The sequence below is a fragment of the Lathamus discolor genome, chromosome 6 (assembly GCF_037157495.1).
Source record: "Lathamus discolor isolate bLatDis1 chromosome 6, bLatDis1.hap1, whole genome shotgun sequence".
Taxonomy (NCBI): domain Eukaryota; kingdom Metazoa; phylum Chordata; class Aves; order Psittaciformes; family Psittacidae; genus Lathamus; species Lathamus discolor.
Window position 1 is genome coordinate 36530764 of NC_088889.1, and position 15706 is coordinate 36546469.

At 40.9% G+C, this 15706-nt stretch overlaps 1 protein-coding gene across 1 annotated transcript in view; it reads right to left on the reverse strand.

Moving 5' to 3' along the window:
* Positions 1–500, reverse strand: part of NRXN3 (neurexin 3) — an 894623-nt gene extending 894123 nt beyond the window's left edge. The window contains exon 1 of the mRNA XM_065685949.1: positions 412–500. The gene's annotated coding sequence lies outside the window, so the exon portion shown is untranslated. The remainder of the gene's footprint in view (positions 1–411) is intronic.
* Positions 501–15706: the final 15206 nt, after the last annotated feature.

Genomic DNA, 15706 nt, shown 5'->3' on the forward strand with positions numbered 1-15706 from the left:
ATTTACCCGCTTAAATTTCATCCCCCAAAACATTAATGAGTTCCAGTTTCTCCAGTAGCCTTTACTTTTGGTCTGTGCTGATCATTTGTGTCCACCTTGCCAGAAGGAGTATCAACTACAAAAGAAAAGCACTTCCATTACCTCTGTTAGTGGCCTTCACCAGTGCTGTTTGCTTATAAGATTTCTTCAGTACTCTCCAAGAAATGACTGTGCATCAGTGATGACACAAATAATGACCCTATGTAAAAAATGACAGAAATGTACAAACTCCAGTATCATATTCCTATAAAAATATTTCTGTGATGGCTTAACTGTTCCGCAATGATTTTCACTCTTTTTCCTTCTTTATTTTTGTCAATCCCCGTTAGACAAAAAGTAACATTTCATACGTATATCAATGCTTTACTTAACTGGAAATTCTGGTGCAAGCTGTAGGTCCTCCTGGCAAGGCTGATCAGACCTTGGGGTGAATTGGGACTTCTAAAATAAAGCTCTAGTCCCTTCTTCCTGGATTAATCAGTCAGCAAAAGAGACTACAAAGTGTCAGCTAGCCTACTCCCATCACTCATACAAGGCAAACTCAGCTGTTCAGATCAATATTCGTTAGCAGGCAGAATGAGCTACTTTTGAGAGTGTTCTAATTAGACAATAGAGATTATTACAAAACACCTGCAATGTTTGTAATCGCTTAAAATAATGAGAATCAATATTAGCTTCCAAAGGCACCATATGGTAAATGCTCATTCCAGGCAGGTGGTCCCTCATAGGCTCCCAGTGTTTCAAAAGTGATCATTAACATTTTTTAATCTGAATGAACTTGTTCTCAGTTAATGCCTCGGCGGCTGGTTTCCTCTCTGTGTGTTGACTGCGCATAAAGCTGGTTTAACTGCAATGCCTCCTGTACTCGTGCTGCAGGACGTGAGCTGCCTTCTTCAGGTAGTGACTCCCCCAGACCTAGCACACCGGGAGAACAACCTTCATCTTCTCTGTAACACCTGTGGTTGAGAACCTCAGAGGCCTTACACACCATTTTCAGGAATAAAGTGTTACTCGGTGCTTTCTAACTTAATGTCATGAATCTATGTCCACGCACACAGTGCTGTACTGGCAAATGACGTCCCACAGCGGTGGCGTCTCTAGGGGTGGCAGCCAGGACCTCGGAGCACAGGGCTGCAGAGATGAGCTGTGACAGGTGTACAGTTCTGCACAGCACAGGGAGCAGTGACTGAGTCTACCCCTCACAAATCCATGCCAATTTCTCTACAAATGGTGCAAATGAAATTTTACACACACATGTACTGCTTAATCTCAACGAAAACAAATAAAATGTCTTTCCTGGAAGCCATATCCACAGATTTGTCTGTATGTCGATTTGGTGACAACTCTTCAACTCACCAATTTTGTTTTCTAATTGCAAGAAAAGCAGATTACACACCTGCGGTGTTGTGGAAACAATAAATAATAACAAAGATCCCAACAAGGTTGCTATTGCCGTATCTCTTTTACAGAACAGTAAATTCAGCTATAGTCTGTCCATGCCAGCATAGAAATTATTATTCAATAGGTAATTACCCAGAGAAAAATCTTCCTATGCTGGTATGAAAACAGGCCTCAGTTTCTCCTGCCAGGCACGCTTTCCGTGGTGACACCTGAGAGTTGACTGTGAAACACAAAAAGGAAGCTAAAGGAGTCACTTCCTTAGCTGCTTCCCAGCTTCCTTAGCTTTAGACAGCATGAAAAAGAAACTGGATTCCAAATAAATGTAAGTATACTATTTTACAAATTAAATTATATATCATTAAAGGTTCTCAGCCACACTCTTTGCAAGTATAACAGCTTAGGATGCCACAGAGCGAAGCAGAAATTCAGGAAACCCGGGAAACAGGCAGAGACAACAAATCTTAAGATTATCTAAGTTGAAACTCAGATAAACTTAATAAGGTTTTTGCTACTAAACAATTACACAGCACTGTGTTTACCTACCAACTTTCATGCCAGGGATCTCCAACCATCTTATTTACAAACTATTAAATCACTGTTCCCATCACTGCCACGCAGCCACTTCTGTTACAGCATACAGGCTGCTTAAATGCACACTGCAGAATATTTAAGACAGGTGTACAGACTGAATTGTAATCAATTGAAACAGTAGGGGAAATGAAGAACGGCAATTGAAGCACCCGAGTCGGAAATTAATTAAGACTCTGGGGTGAAAACTCCAAGACTTCTAGAAATAATATCACTGGATTTTTAACAAGTGAAAAAGGTCCTCCTTTGAAATACTTAACCACCAGTTATGGTACATTAAGCACGTGGTGGGCATTAGTTCTGAGTAAACTTGGGGAAAGAAAAAGCCCAACAAAGATCAGATGATGTTTCAAGGTCTCTTCCAACCTGGGCTATTCTATGATTCTATGAAACCATCAGGACAGATTTCACCATCTCTTTTAGAGCAGATCTTGTCTCAAACACAGTGATTTTTCTGGGTTTATTTTTAATGTTTGAAATTTTGAGAAACGTCAAAACTTCAGAGAAATGTTTTGATCCTTGAAAAACATCAGGTGGCTTTGCAGGCAGCTACGAGAAAAAACAAAATTGAGCATTTAAATTTAGACTGCTAATAGATTCTTTTTTCAGGTTCACTCACCTCCCCTTGAGAGAAACTGCTTTTCATTAAAGAAGTTTGTCAAAAATGTATTTTGCAGAATATTTTGATCATCTCTACTTTAGCCCCTCTAGGGACTTCCTACAACACAAAGAGAATAACGTGGAGAGTCAGAACCCTGGGGGATATAAATAATACACAGGGATACTGTGCTGCCCTTTCACAAGCCATAGCAAGTGATACACCAAAGAAGGTGCAGATGAGAAGACGTTGCTCCTGGGTTGAACCACAACCCCACAGACCACCCAAAGTGAGTGGTTGTGAGCTGATGGATCCAAGTTACACAAGGCTGTCTTGAACCCCTCCTTGCCCAAGGTCTTCCAAAATCTGAAGGCACAAAGGTGGTGTGAAGCCATCATTACTGTTTTACTTACTGGCTGGTGCTTTCCGCATGGCTCCTCCTGAAGATGCAACAGTGATCTGGACCAATATTTAGTCACTAAGCTTTTTCCCCAGCTTTTTACCCCTGTGTGTTCAGCTTAGCTGGAATTAAATGACCATATCACAGCACAAGATGGGCTAGATAGCACCAAGAATATTCATTTCATGAGAACACAAAGCCAAAGAAACAATAAGAAAACTTGAGGTAGGATTTATCACAAGGTTTGTCCTTGTCTAGGGCTTTACACTTTATTTTCCTCATTCCTTTTAAGTATACATGTAATGTTGCTCTGAATTGTTCTGGTAAAGCACTGCCTTCTACAGAGGCTGCAATCACAAATTCTCTGGGTACTGTCATTTGTCACCGTGATTGTAATTCACAGCAATACATAAACTTTTTCAAAATGCTGTGAACATAACTTCAGGGGGTTAATAAAGCTGCTTTCCAGTCCTCCACCTCCTTCCCTTGATAATATATTCAAATTGTAATTGCTTGTAATGTGCACCCTATATCACATGACTACTTCTCATACATGTACTCCCTGGGGGCAATCCGTCACCTCTGCCTATCAGTAAAGTCCTTGTTCTTGCCTGATGTTGGTAACCAGGGTACCACTAGCACATGGGGGTTTGTTCCAAACCTTAACTGTCACCCTCAAACCCCAGGTGACTCTACACGGCATTTATCATTTGGAATTTCTCTTATCCTCAAACCCAACTTAGCTTATTGCATACAAATCAGCTTTTTGGCAGGCACTTCCAGCAGACCTATATATGTTTCATATGGAAAATAGCATTGCTGCCACTTTTTCCTCCCCAGGAAAACTCAGAGGCTAAGTTTCCTCTCATTTAAACAGCAGCTCCATCAGCTTTACTTTGTATTGCACAGATGTAAATGATGGCAGACTGCTTCCCTGGCCTTGGAGCACAAATAACAACAGTGTTGAAGGAGGTAGTAGTGTTCTTCTTGATCAGCAGGAAAAAGCACTACACAAAACTACTCCTTTATAGCAGTTGTAAGGCCCCTAAAATTGAAAGGATTACATCACAGAAGCAGACAAAGGTGGGTAATCTTCCCTGACCCACACTCCTATGTAGTACATTTCAACACTTACTTGTAGCACATATTTTTATTGTCGTCATTAATTTTATAGCAACCGAATATGGTAGGTTGGTTCCTGAGATATATACTACTGTATGTACTCTGAAGACTTTCCAAAACTATTTCAAAAGAGATAGACACTAATATTAAGAAGAGGCTGTGTCCTGGGATGAGGTAAATCCAAGCCTGACAGACACATGGCAGAAGCCTGTGTGCACTGTAAAGACGCAGTTAACAAAATGGTGGCCTTTTTGGACATGGCCTCTTTTGCCTCTACTTTTGAGTCCCACACCTATCTCTGCAGATGTTCTGTAATCTGACCTGGATGTCACAACAGTATTCTGATATAGCTTAATTGCAACACTTCATGAATTTCTAGTGCTGGCTCTTCCTTAGGAAAAGGATAACAAGGAATGATAACAAATGCTGTAAGTTAAAACCAACAAAGTGCTTCAAAACTCTTTGGTATTCTCAAGTTTTGAAGCACCAAGGTGGTCCACCAAGAAAACAATTTGCTAACTATTCTTCTTAGATACATGTCTTCATAGCAGTGCACATCAGTTTTTTGGAAGCAAATTGATACTCAAGAGCATCCCAGAGCACATGTATTAGTTTCACCTTATTGGCAAAACAGCAAGACCAGGGGGGTGGTTGTGACACATGTCCACTGCTATAGAAAACTTAGTCCTGAAACACATTTGACCTTCAAATCTATTTGACTTCAGCACATATTTTTCCAGCTGTCCTGAAACACAAGCTCATCAAGTGCTTGAGATGCATGCTGGGACAGACAAATTGTACCTCCTTCCTTTTCTGAATCTCTTAATGACCTGCCTTTCTCCTCTTCCAACCCCTATTTGCTTGCAGCTTTACAGTTTTTAGTTCAAGGATTGTCTCTCACTGAGCAGACGGATAGTACCTAGATTAATACGTAAGCACTGCTGAAATACACATCATCACAATTTCCCTATCTCAATATTGCACCGCATCCCCCCCTGCCCTCCAGTGACCTCTCACTGAAGTGGCACAATTGAGTACACTAGTGCTATTTTTTTCTAAGAAATAATAAACCAGCTTTTTCCACATATACTCTTAGTCCTCTGCGCATGTACTGAACCAGCAGAGGTCCAAGTTACAAGGAAAATGTGGTGGGTCTCAGCCTAAGCACTGTTATTACTTTTAGCTCATGGCTGATTAATTTAATGCATGTGAAAGGAAGAGATAAGCATTTAATTGTTACTAGAAGTGGGGAAGCTGATCAAGGCTGAATTAGTAGAATCTGTGGCCTAATTTCATCATTATTGTAATGTACAAAAAACTCAGGTCTGTGCTTCTGCCAAGATGAGGCAGACTGCTCTTCAGACTCTTCCATAATGGATTTTAGCTTCTTCTCCCTCTCAAACTCAACATTACTTCAAATGAAGTTGCCCAGCCCATCAGCACGTAATTACTTCTATGCTACTATAAGATACTCTGCCCTTCATATTTTGTGTTCAGACCCTGCTTTTCATGCAAGACCAAATTTCAGGTTCCACATTAATCTGATCCTGGCAGTGGCAGGACTGACAGCAGCTCCTCCAAGTGCGCCAGAATATGCACATGCACAAAGCACATGCTAGATACCGTATGCTATGTCTTTATACATTATCCTGTAGATGTATGCATTATCCTAGGGAAGTCTTCCATATAATCTAGTTATAAGGCCTTGGAACAACCAAGACAAGGTGTAGGGTTTGACACTCTGGTACCATACATGAAATGAACCTAGACCTCCACTCCTCAAGAGAGATTTTGTTCTGCAGTATAGCTGTAATAGTGGGGGACATGCCCAACTTCAGGGTAGAATCAATTCCTTTTCCCCCAGAAAAAAAATAAAATAAAATAAAGTATCACCCCTTCCCCTTCTTTGCTTGGGAGATCCTGCTCTGCATGAAGCACCTTGCAAAACAAACCCTAACTTTTTAGAGATAACAAACAAAGGAAAGGAAGTGGACTAGAGAGAAGAATTTTGTCTTTGTTTCCTTTCCCTACCTCCCTCTTACACAAGAGAAAGCCTGTTTGGAAAGCAATTGTTTGCAGGGGGCTCCTTCAGTAGGAGACCAAACATCTCAAACTCAAACTCTTTCTGACATCAGTGGAGTCCTGGGTGCTTAGCACCTCCTAGGATGAGGCCCTAGGTATGACAGAGTCTGAGTTACTATCTAGCAAGAAAGATAGTAACTGAAATTAGATCTCTCCCCTGCTTCACCCCCATCACTTAAATAATTTATCTTCCTAGATAGCATGAAGAGTACCACAGTCCACAGGCTACTTTTCCAACAGGAGACTTAACATTCCCAAGCAGGACTTCTTCAAAACAAGACTGCTTCCCCTTTGCGATTTACATTACCAAAGAGCCTCTTATTAGCCTGATATTTTGTCTCTGACACTGTGAGAAATATTGCTGCCATAAACCGTGCTGCACTTAGTAAGTGGAAGTACTTGGCAAAAGCTAATAAAATGAGGAACGACACCAACTGCCAATGAATACTTAAGCACTACGTGAGCCAGCTGCCCACACGTGCACACACACACAAGTATTCTTCTTCATGTAGTACCTACACCAGCAGAAAGGGTATTGTAAGGACACTACTATTTTCACTTTGTGCCATAGCAGTAGTGTACTGGCAGGGAGATGGATGAGGTGCATTCACGAATCCTTAACTCCCACAATGCATGTTTCTCTTCAGAAACTTTGTTTAGTATCTAGCTTACTTATTAAATGGTGCTGCTTTTTCCTGGATTCTTGCCAAAGAGAGCAATAAGAGGAGATGGTGTCTACGATTTTATGAACGCAACAAAACTTTCTGTCCTCTCTTTCATAGCACTTCTACTATGAAGAAAAGTTTTGAGTGATATAATGCAACAGCTAAAGGATGATGAAAGGAAACAGGAAACTGAAAAACTTGAGGCTTCTCCAAGCACAGGGGCTGGTCAGAGAAATGCTCTTGTGCCAGCAGTTCCAAGACTGGAGGAACAGAAGGAGGACAATGTCTAAGCTCTATCAGCAGAGGAAACAGAAAGATACAGGTCTCACTAACTCAGCTGGGACATCTTCAAGAGTTTGAAAGATGAGATAAATTTTGAACCTCAGGAATTTACTGCAGCAATAACACTACCTTAAAGGGCTATTATTCAAGGTGCCCGAGAAAAACTGCTCACTCTCCTCTTTCACTGACTTCTACTGCTAGTCCCCAGGATTTAAACTTTGAGGAATTCTGAAAATATTCAATTCTAGAAGTTACTCAGCTGAAATCACTGAAATCACAAATCTAAAAGCCACCATTTAGATTCAAGGAGAGAACATTTTTGCAGGGAGAGTGTCCAGGTCTACTCTTCCATTACTCACAGGATCTCCCTTGCAGTACTCAAAAAAGGTTACTTTCAGGCATACAACTGTGTAAAACATCCCTGCATCCAAGTTATTTCCCCAGTTTCCATGCTTGCAACATTTTGGCAGTAAACTTCATTTGCTGAAAATAGGAAAGGTGTTTATTATTACAACTAGCAATTTGTTCCATTTTTGGGAACTGAAGAACAGTCAAACAACAAACCCCCGTAACTGCTTTTACTCTCTTGCAACACTTGTGTTATCTGACGAGCTGTGTGGCAGCACTTACCCCCGTGGGAAGCCTCTTTTTTTTTCAAATCAAGAAAGTCCCTCTTCCCTGGATAGTAATTCAGCAGCAATCTCTCACAACTCTGATCACTCCTCCTTATTCCCTTCCCCCAGAAAAATCCCACTGATGATCAGTCTCATTAAGCATCTTGCTACACTAACACCTCCACTATATTTGGCCTTAACATATTTATGCTCCTCCAGGCTTCACACCTTGATCTGCCTGTGTACAGATAGCTCTGCAGCAATGTCTGTCACCACAGTATCTATTCCCATATTTACACAGCTGCTCATTCTTAACGATAAGCCTTTAGGTGCTTATTTTTACAGATTTCAGAGGAAAGAACTGATGTTTCCCCAAGCTGGAACTTGCCTGTATTTAATAGGCCTACCCTTGCCTTCTTAGGGTAGGCCTATTATATACAGGCAAGTATTTTTTAGGTCTTAGAGACCCAAAAAACAAGGAGAAACAGTCAACCATGCAGTGCCTGAGCCTCTATGAAGTCGTTACAGAGAAGGAGGCAAGACCTTATAATGAAAACACCTATCCTTTCCTGTTCACAGCAGGAATAAAACCTACCACTTCATTTTGCTGTCAGAAGGAAAGAGTAATCAGTCTTTGCTAGCCAAGGTAACTATATTCATAGTGATGGCCTGCATGAGAAAGTGTAAATATCCCATTTTCAATTCCCTGATCTAGCCAGATCCTTCCATACAAGTCCACTGCCAGAAAAGAATCAGACATTATTACACTGATGACAGTGGTAAATGCAAGAATGTTGAGCCAGGTAATTTCTCTATTGGCTTACAACCATAAACCTAAGTTTAAGGTTCGTCAGTAGTTGTGGCCTTTCACTTTGTGACCTTCTCACCTTCTCTGCACTACCTGCTACCTCTTGCATTCATCTGTCAATGAGATTTTTCTTTGATGCTAATTAGCCTGAGTCCCCTGAACTCCAAGAAAGTTGTCTTGATGTACTCCACCACAAAGCACGGCCTCTGTGATTATGCAGTGTGATCCCGGTCAGCTTCTGTCCCAGGGCCTGAGATTTATATGCTGTCCAGTCTCCTTTTGGCTTGGCATTATCTGCTCTGCCAGTGATCTGAGTCATGCCCTTTAAGATGCAATGGCCACAAGGTGGGACTGAAAGGCTGTGATGAAGAGGGGCAGAAGAAGGGGATAGATGCTCCCTTTATTTTGTCATCACATTTACCCAAGCCTGCAAGGGAAATGTTACCAAGAAGCTGTTAAAGGGCAACTTTTTCTGGAGTCACCAATACATCTCCATGTGACATTTACTCTGCTAGGAATGATTTATCCCTTCAGAAGGAAAGGCCTGAGTCACAGCCCAGCAATAACAAGTAAATCACCTTCTGGAGGAAGATAATGGCTCTGCCCATCACAGGGCTTTTTCAAACCTATCAGACCAAATTCTACCTCATTCTTGATGAACAGTTAAATCTCATGTTAGAGTAAAATGGCATTAATGTCCAAAAATAATGAAGAATATATGGGTTTATTCCCTCATATCCTACTAATTTCTTAAGGCACCCTCTTCATTCTCCTCCCCTTGGAAGACAAGACACTAATCACTCCCTAACCCACACAGTGATTATGGGAACACAAATCAATAGTGGCAAAGCAATCTGACTCACAGATGCGGAGTGCCAGTGAGAGAGTAAGGAGAACCGGCCTCTCACTTTTCTACTATTCCAAATCAAACATAATAGAAGAGTCAGGATCAGGAGAAAGGAGTCATCTGTACTGAGAAACTTTCTAGCATAAAATTCTTCCCAGCACTAAAAAGCCTAACAGGAAAAAAAATACCCACCGAGAACATAAAGGCAATGATGTTAATAAATAACATTCACCACTAGAATGCTCTTTAACACCTTTCCCTGTGTCTTATCAGGTCACAGCAACTTACGCTCTGCCCCAAGCCGCCTGCTGTTCACTGTAAGATTATTCTCCAGCAGTGTATTCTCATCATTTAGTCTAATCCACTTTGAAGTGATTTGAGCTCCAGTTTCTGCACACATTTAACTTTGATCACTTACAAGTGGAATCCTCCAGAAATACACAACATCTATGCAAGTACAACGAAAAGACACAGAAGAAACACAGGGTCACAGTTAAGCATGTACTGGCAAAGCTCTACAATGTGACCTAGACAGAATTACTGGAGGAAAGGATAGAGAGATTTATGCCTATTTACATTACCCTTGCTTCTAACCAGGAGTAATTTCCCCTATTCTAAAACACTGTCATTTCCCATGAGATCTGCTTAAATAAATGATGGTAAATGAGCCTTCAGCTGCAGATACTTCAGCCTGGAAAAAGACGACGCAGAGATAATGTCAGACAGGGTTAAAAGCAGAGGGAAGTCCAGCAGCTGTACCTTCACAGGGGAGCTCAGGTGACCAGAAAGTTTCTGGCATTATTCAGTGCTGCAGGAGCAAGAGTCACACAAGTCCAGCAGATCCTGCATTCAAATATTCTCACCTGCAGGGATGGCACTCAGGAGATCACATACCTGCATGCACATGCTGTACTCACTCCAAGTCTCCTTCATATTGCTACAGGATTCCGAAAGGATCAGAACTTAAAGGTAGATCAGTTAAGGCCTGTGCATGCAGTGAGCAGGACCACAAGTGCTTTATACTCACAACTAAGTCTAATATATTTTTAAGGTTGAAGAAAATGAAAAGCAAGGACACAGGGGAGACTAGAAAAAAAGAGGTTTCAGTTACCTGCCTTGCCTTTGCTGGGGTACTTTTTCCCTCAACTTTCAACATGCAGTTTCGTACTATTCTGTGTTGCAGCACAGCGCGCACAAGCATTAACAAGGTTCCTGGGAAAAAGTGTTCTTCCACCACCTCTACAATCTGTCTTTTTTCTTACTTCTGCCAGTATTCTCCCACAGCTATGTAGTGCTGTAAATCCCCTGTCTACTGAAGTCTTCCTCTGCTTGTCCCACTGCACACTCCAGGTCTTCTCCCTCCGCTACATGATTCAGGCCTCACAACGAAAGTCCCTCGTTCTGAAAGACCTTTTCTGTGCTCATCCTCTGAAGGAAAGAACAACATGGCATAGTAAGGAGTAAAACAAAATCCCACATGCCACACAATCAGCGAAAGTTCTCCTTATGGAAAAGCTACTGGATTTGGCTTTGTTCTGCGTGTCGTATGGATACTACTCTCTTCCAGTAACAGCTGCAGACTAACAGCACTGACCTGTGAAAAGCCATTCTTTTTCAGAAGTGGCCCAAGGACTGCTAAAAGGTCAAGAATCAGATGAACGCACACCTTACATTTAGTCAAAATGCATATCCTGCAGCCACAGTTCCTTGCCTACTCTGTAAGATCAGTCCCTCTGCAAAAAAAGACCTACTGCAGGGGAGCACTGTCTTGAGAAAGGACGAAAAAGAACTGATAGAAGACACTATGTCTCAGCAAGTGATACTATGCTGTCACTCTCTGTTAAAGCATAGATAGATCACTTAGCTGACATGAAACTTGCATTAGGTAAGAATGAAAAGGACAAATGGGAAGCATAACCAAATCCAAAAGAAGCCAGAAAAGAATATGCAAATGGATCATCTGCTTATCAGCAAGTAGAGCCACCATATCCTGATCATATCCTCCTGCTCAGTACTTGCTTTGGTATATAACTGGGGAGCTTTTATGGTCTTTCGGAGACAATAAGAAAAATTACGGGACTTCAAATCAATACAGAATAATGACTCTATTACAGTTTCTCAGTGCTGAAACACTCTTATTCACCTCTTAAGAGTTAAAATCGGACAGTATTTCTTCTGGGACATGCTTCTAGTGATTTCGACTGGGACAATCAGTTCCTTGAAGGACAATACAGGAAATCCTTGCTCTTTCCTGATGAATATTTGTCCCAGCATCACTAAATGGTTCAGAGGGCACACAAAGGCAACTATGACTGATACCTCTGCAGCAGAAATATGCATTCCCATTACTAATGTTGGATGGCATGAGCCACAGAGTTTATTTTGATATATGAATTCACTTGGTCAAAGAGCTGATGTTCAGATCTTCATTCTCTTCTAAGCTGAAAGGCTGCAAGGATTAGTATTTTTTTTGATACAGGCTCCACCACTACTACAGAGTTGTTTGAGAAGCTGTTCAACCCAAGCAGATGCTGGCACAATTGGAGGACTCAGAACAAGCCCACTGCTCATAGTACCCTTTTTCCATCACCGTTCATGTGAACATTTGAGGGCTTCCTTGTACTGATCTGACAAACTTTTCTCTCTTTGCCTTCTATCCCAAGCCCTTGGATGCTCTACAAATCCAATGTCCAGACTGTTTGCTCCATTGCACAGAAATGCCATCATGCTGAGAGTCATTTGGCAACACCTGCCAGTGATGACTGTGTTTTATAACAGCCCATTAGTACAAGGTTCTTAATGAAAATGAAAGCCAGTAATGAAGCCAAAAGGCAGCAGCAGCCTCTAGTCTGCAGAGGGTAATTAAGCTAAAAGAGATGGGGAGACTGAAGAACAAAATTAACACATGGATAAAGAAAAAAGAGACCTGGTAGTGCATTAGCACTAATGTAGTTATGGCAAACCATCCAGTTGTCTTTATGGAAACATTTTGTTTGCATTTGGTGGACTACTTTTATATTGCTAGCTGATACAACAACAGATATACAGACATCAACTACAGCGACACACACACAGGATTTCAGTGTGGTGCAGATAAAGATCCTCTGGAAAATGACAGATCGCTATATATCATGGTACATTTGAGCTTTCAAGAAAGCAAAGCAGTAATCCTCCTCTAAGTCACCATCTCATATCTACTAGGTGTGGAAGAGAGACTGACTCCCAAGAACAGGAACTTCACTTGGTTTCTTTTCAATACAATTGTCAAAGCTCAGTGGCTCCCATCTTTTCACTTAGTAAAGTACTCTATAAGCTAATGTTACAGTTCTCATTGTTAAGATGCTCCCTCTCAGTACTGGATTTAAAACAACTTTCAATGACTGAGTGGCACCTCTCCCAGGTAATTCCTCTGAGACAACAGCAGGATAATTTCTTCTGTGCATTTATACACCATATGTACTTGGAGATGGCTTTCATTTCATATCCTGACACTTCCTCAGCATGAAGTTTAGCTATACACACTAGGTCTTTCACTGTTCCTTCATAATCAAGCCATGCATGATCTTAATCATCAAGCCCTTTCAAAATTCTTACAAACTGTTCGACGTATTTGAGGCCTGTAACAGTTTAGTCTAGGTAAAGCTTATCAGATCTCTTTACAGATGAATTATCCACCTACTACTTTATGAAGGATGTCATGGTACTCATGCAACATTAATGCTGTTTTCTATCCACACTGATGATTGCATTTGTTCCCATTTTAGTAAAATCTACATATTTCATTAATATGTCATTTCTTCCCCTCTTTGTGATCACTGAGAAAAGCACTAGGCAGACATAACAGTAACTTCCAATTTGTCTAGCCTTCCCAGTTTATGAAAATGCTGTTATATTTTGTATTGCTAATTTATTTTAGAAAACTCTTCATGTTAAAGCCAAATTTTAATTGTTTTCTTCATGTAAGATTATATAGGGGTTTTTGTCAAATAATACATTGAACTCTAGATATATCACAACCACTGTTTTCCTTTCATCCATTCATTTTGTAACTCAGTCCAAAAGTAATCAAATGTATTCTATGAGTTTTGTTTATTAAATGCTGCTGATGATTGCTCATGGTTCTGTTACTCTGTATAGTTACAGATTCATTATTCTTAATACTGCTTCCATTATTTTATTAGAGGCTGATAAGGCTTTTAAGAAACAGTTTGAAAGTTAATTCATGGAAGTGTTTAAGGACTAGAATTCAGCTTTATGCAGAATCTAACTGTTGAAAAGCTGCCATAGCTTTTTATTCTCCTAAGAATAATATACAAGAACAGGAGATACAAAAGCAGACAAGGACTAGTGATTATGTAATGATGGTTATATTATTGATAATATAGTCAAGACATACACAAAATGCACCACAACTATTAGAAAAATATAGACAGGTTTGACAGCCTCATACAACAAAAGCCTGATGATCCTACTGTCTGTGGGTTTGGCTAATTTTTACATAAATCATTATCATCCTATACAGCACAAAGATATCTTGTAGACTTCAGGGTCTCACACACTAGAAATTATAATAGGAAAGGTGTACTTTAAGTTTTTCTGTGAAGTAATGACATCAGGGTGGGGGAAAAGGGTTAGAAAGGGTGAAATATGAACCCCCAACCTTGTGACAGAACAAGAGGAACTGGCGCTTTCCTTCCCTAAGCAGCCCACCATGCCAACACTTGACAGCAAAGCGTATTACAAATGGATAAAAAAGGAGACTCCGACTGCCCCTGACCTGTTGCCCCATGCCAACTGCCCCAGACCCTTTTGAAAATGCATATGAACATTTCTAAACATTTCCAGCAGTGGCAGCAGTAATAATACCAGCAAAGAGCTCTGTGGGTTGGCAGGACAGCTTGCTGCCTGCTTTGGGTCAGACACTGTACCCTGGGAAGACTAGAGACCTACAATCAAACCTCTTTATGAGTGGATTGAATAACCGGTTCTATTTACAGCTGTTTATGAGGCATCCAGAAGCTAGCAGGTGAACACCTGAACCTAGGCAATCAGTGGCCTGTAACTAGAGCCTTGCCATGTAATAAATACACAGCTCAGTAAAAGGCAGATAATCTTGTAATAAGAGACTCCTGAATCAGTCTTGTTCTTCCAGGGTTCCGCTTTTCTCTAAAGCACACCATTAACAAAGGGAAATCTCCATGTACAATGAAAGTTAATTTTCCCATTTCTTAGCAAGCCAGAGTCTCAAACGCAGACCTTTTAATTAATATTATTCACGTGTGAAAGACTAAGAAAATGCAACAGAAGCAAATTTTAGATTGCCTAAGAATAATATCATTGCTTAGGCCCACATCTAAGTATGGCTTTGATGTGACTTGCTGTACCTAGTGTGTTCAACTGAAAGTGCACTCAGCTCAGAAGCTCTGTGTCAACAGGAATCTGAGCTCCCGGGCTCTGTTCCTGGCACTAGTAGTTCACTCCTTCTCTGTGGAAAATCAGATAATCTCTGTCCTTCATCTGTTAGGTGGGAAATACTTAGCGCTCTGTGACTACACAGTACCTCCTGTTCACAGCTCTACCAGTGTGTCTTGCTCTACTGTGCCACCAACCTCTACTTGCTGAAGGTACGGACTGATGCGCACTGAGTCCCTGCAGTGGGGTGGCATCAGTGCCCTAGATCACGGTGCCAGAGGGCCGCAACGCTGTATTATCAGGCATGACAAGTCAAAACAAGTCAAAATCAAGGTTTGTGTGGTTGACCTGTGGGGCAAGACTAAACAGCTGTACTACAGCTCCGAATCTAGTCACTCAGGCAGGATAACATAAAAAGACACATAAAAATGTGTCTGGCGTAGGTATTTGAGATCAAAAGACACTGAGGGTTATTCCGATAAAAATACACTTGGAACAAAATAGAATTTTGAATCACAGCTATCCATCAAGACAAACAAGGTAAAACAAACTGACATATTAAGACTAAAATCAGAATAAAAAATACAGCAGAAATAATGATCACCAGATTGAAAGAGAACAGAGGCTTGGGCAATTATTATGGAAGAGTACTATTGGGATATTGGAATTCTCATGGAAAGTGTTATTTCTAACTTCTGCCAGACCATACTCTACATAGCCAAAGCTTTGGGAACTTTCTGCTCCTGTCCCCAAGGTACCTCATCAGCCAAATACACTCCAATCGAAGCCAACAAATCTGCATTATGAGAGTAAAAGATTAGTGTTAATTAAATTATGTGAAGGGGTAA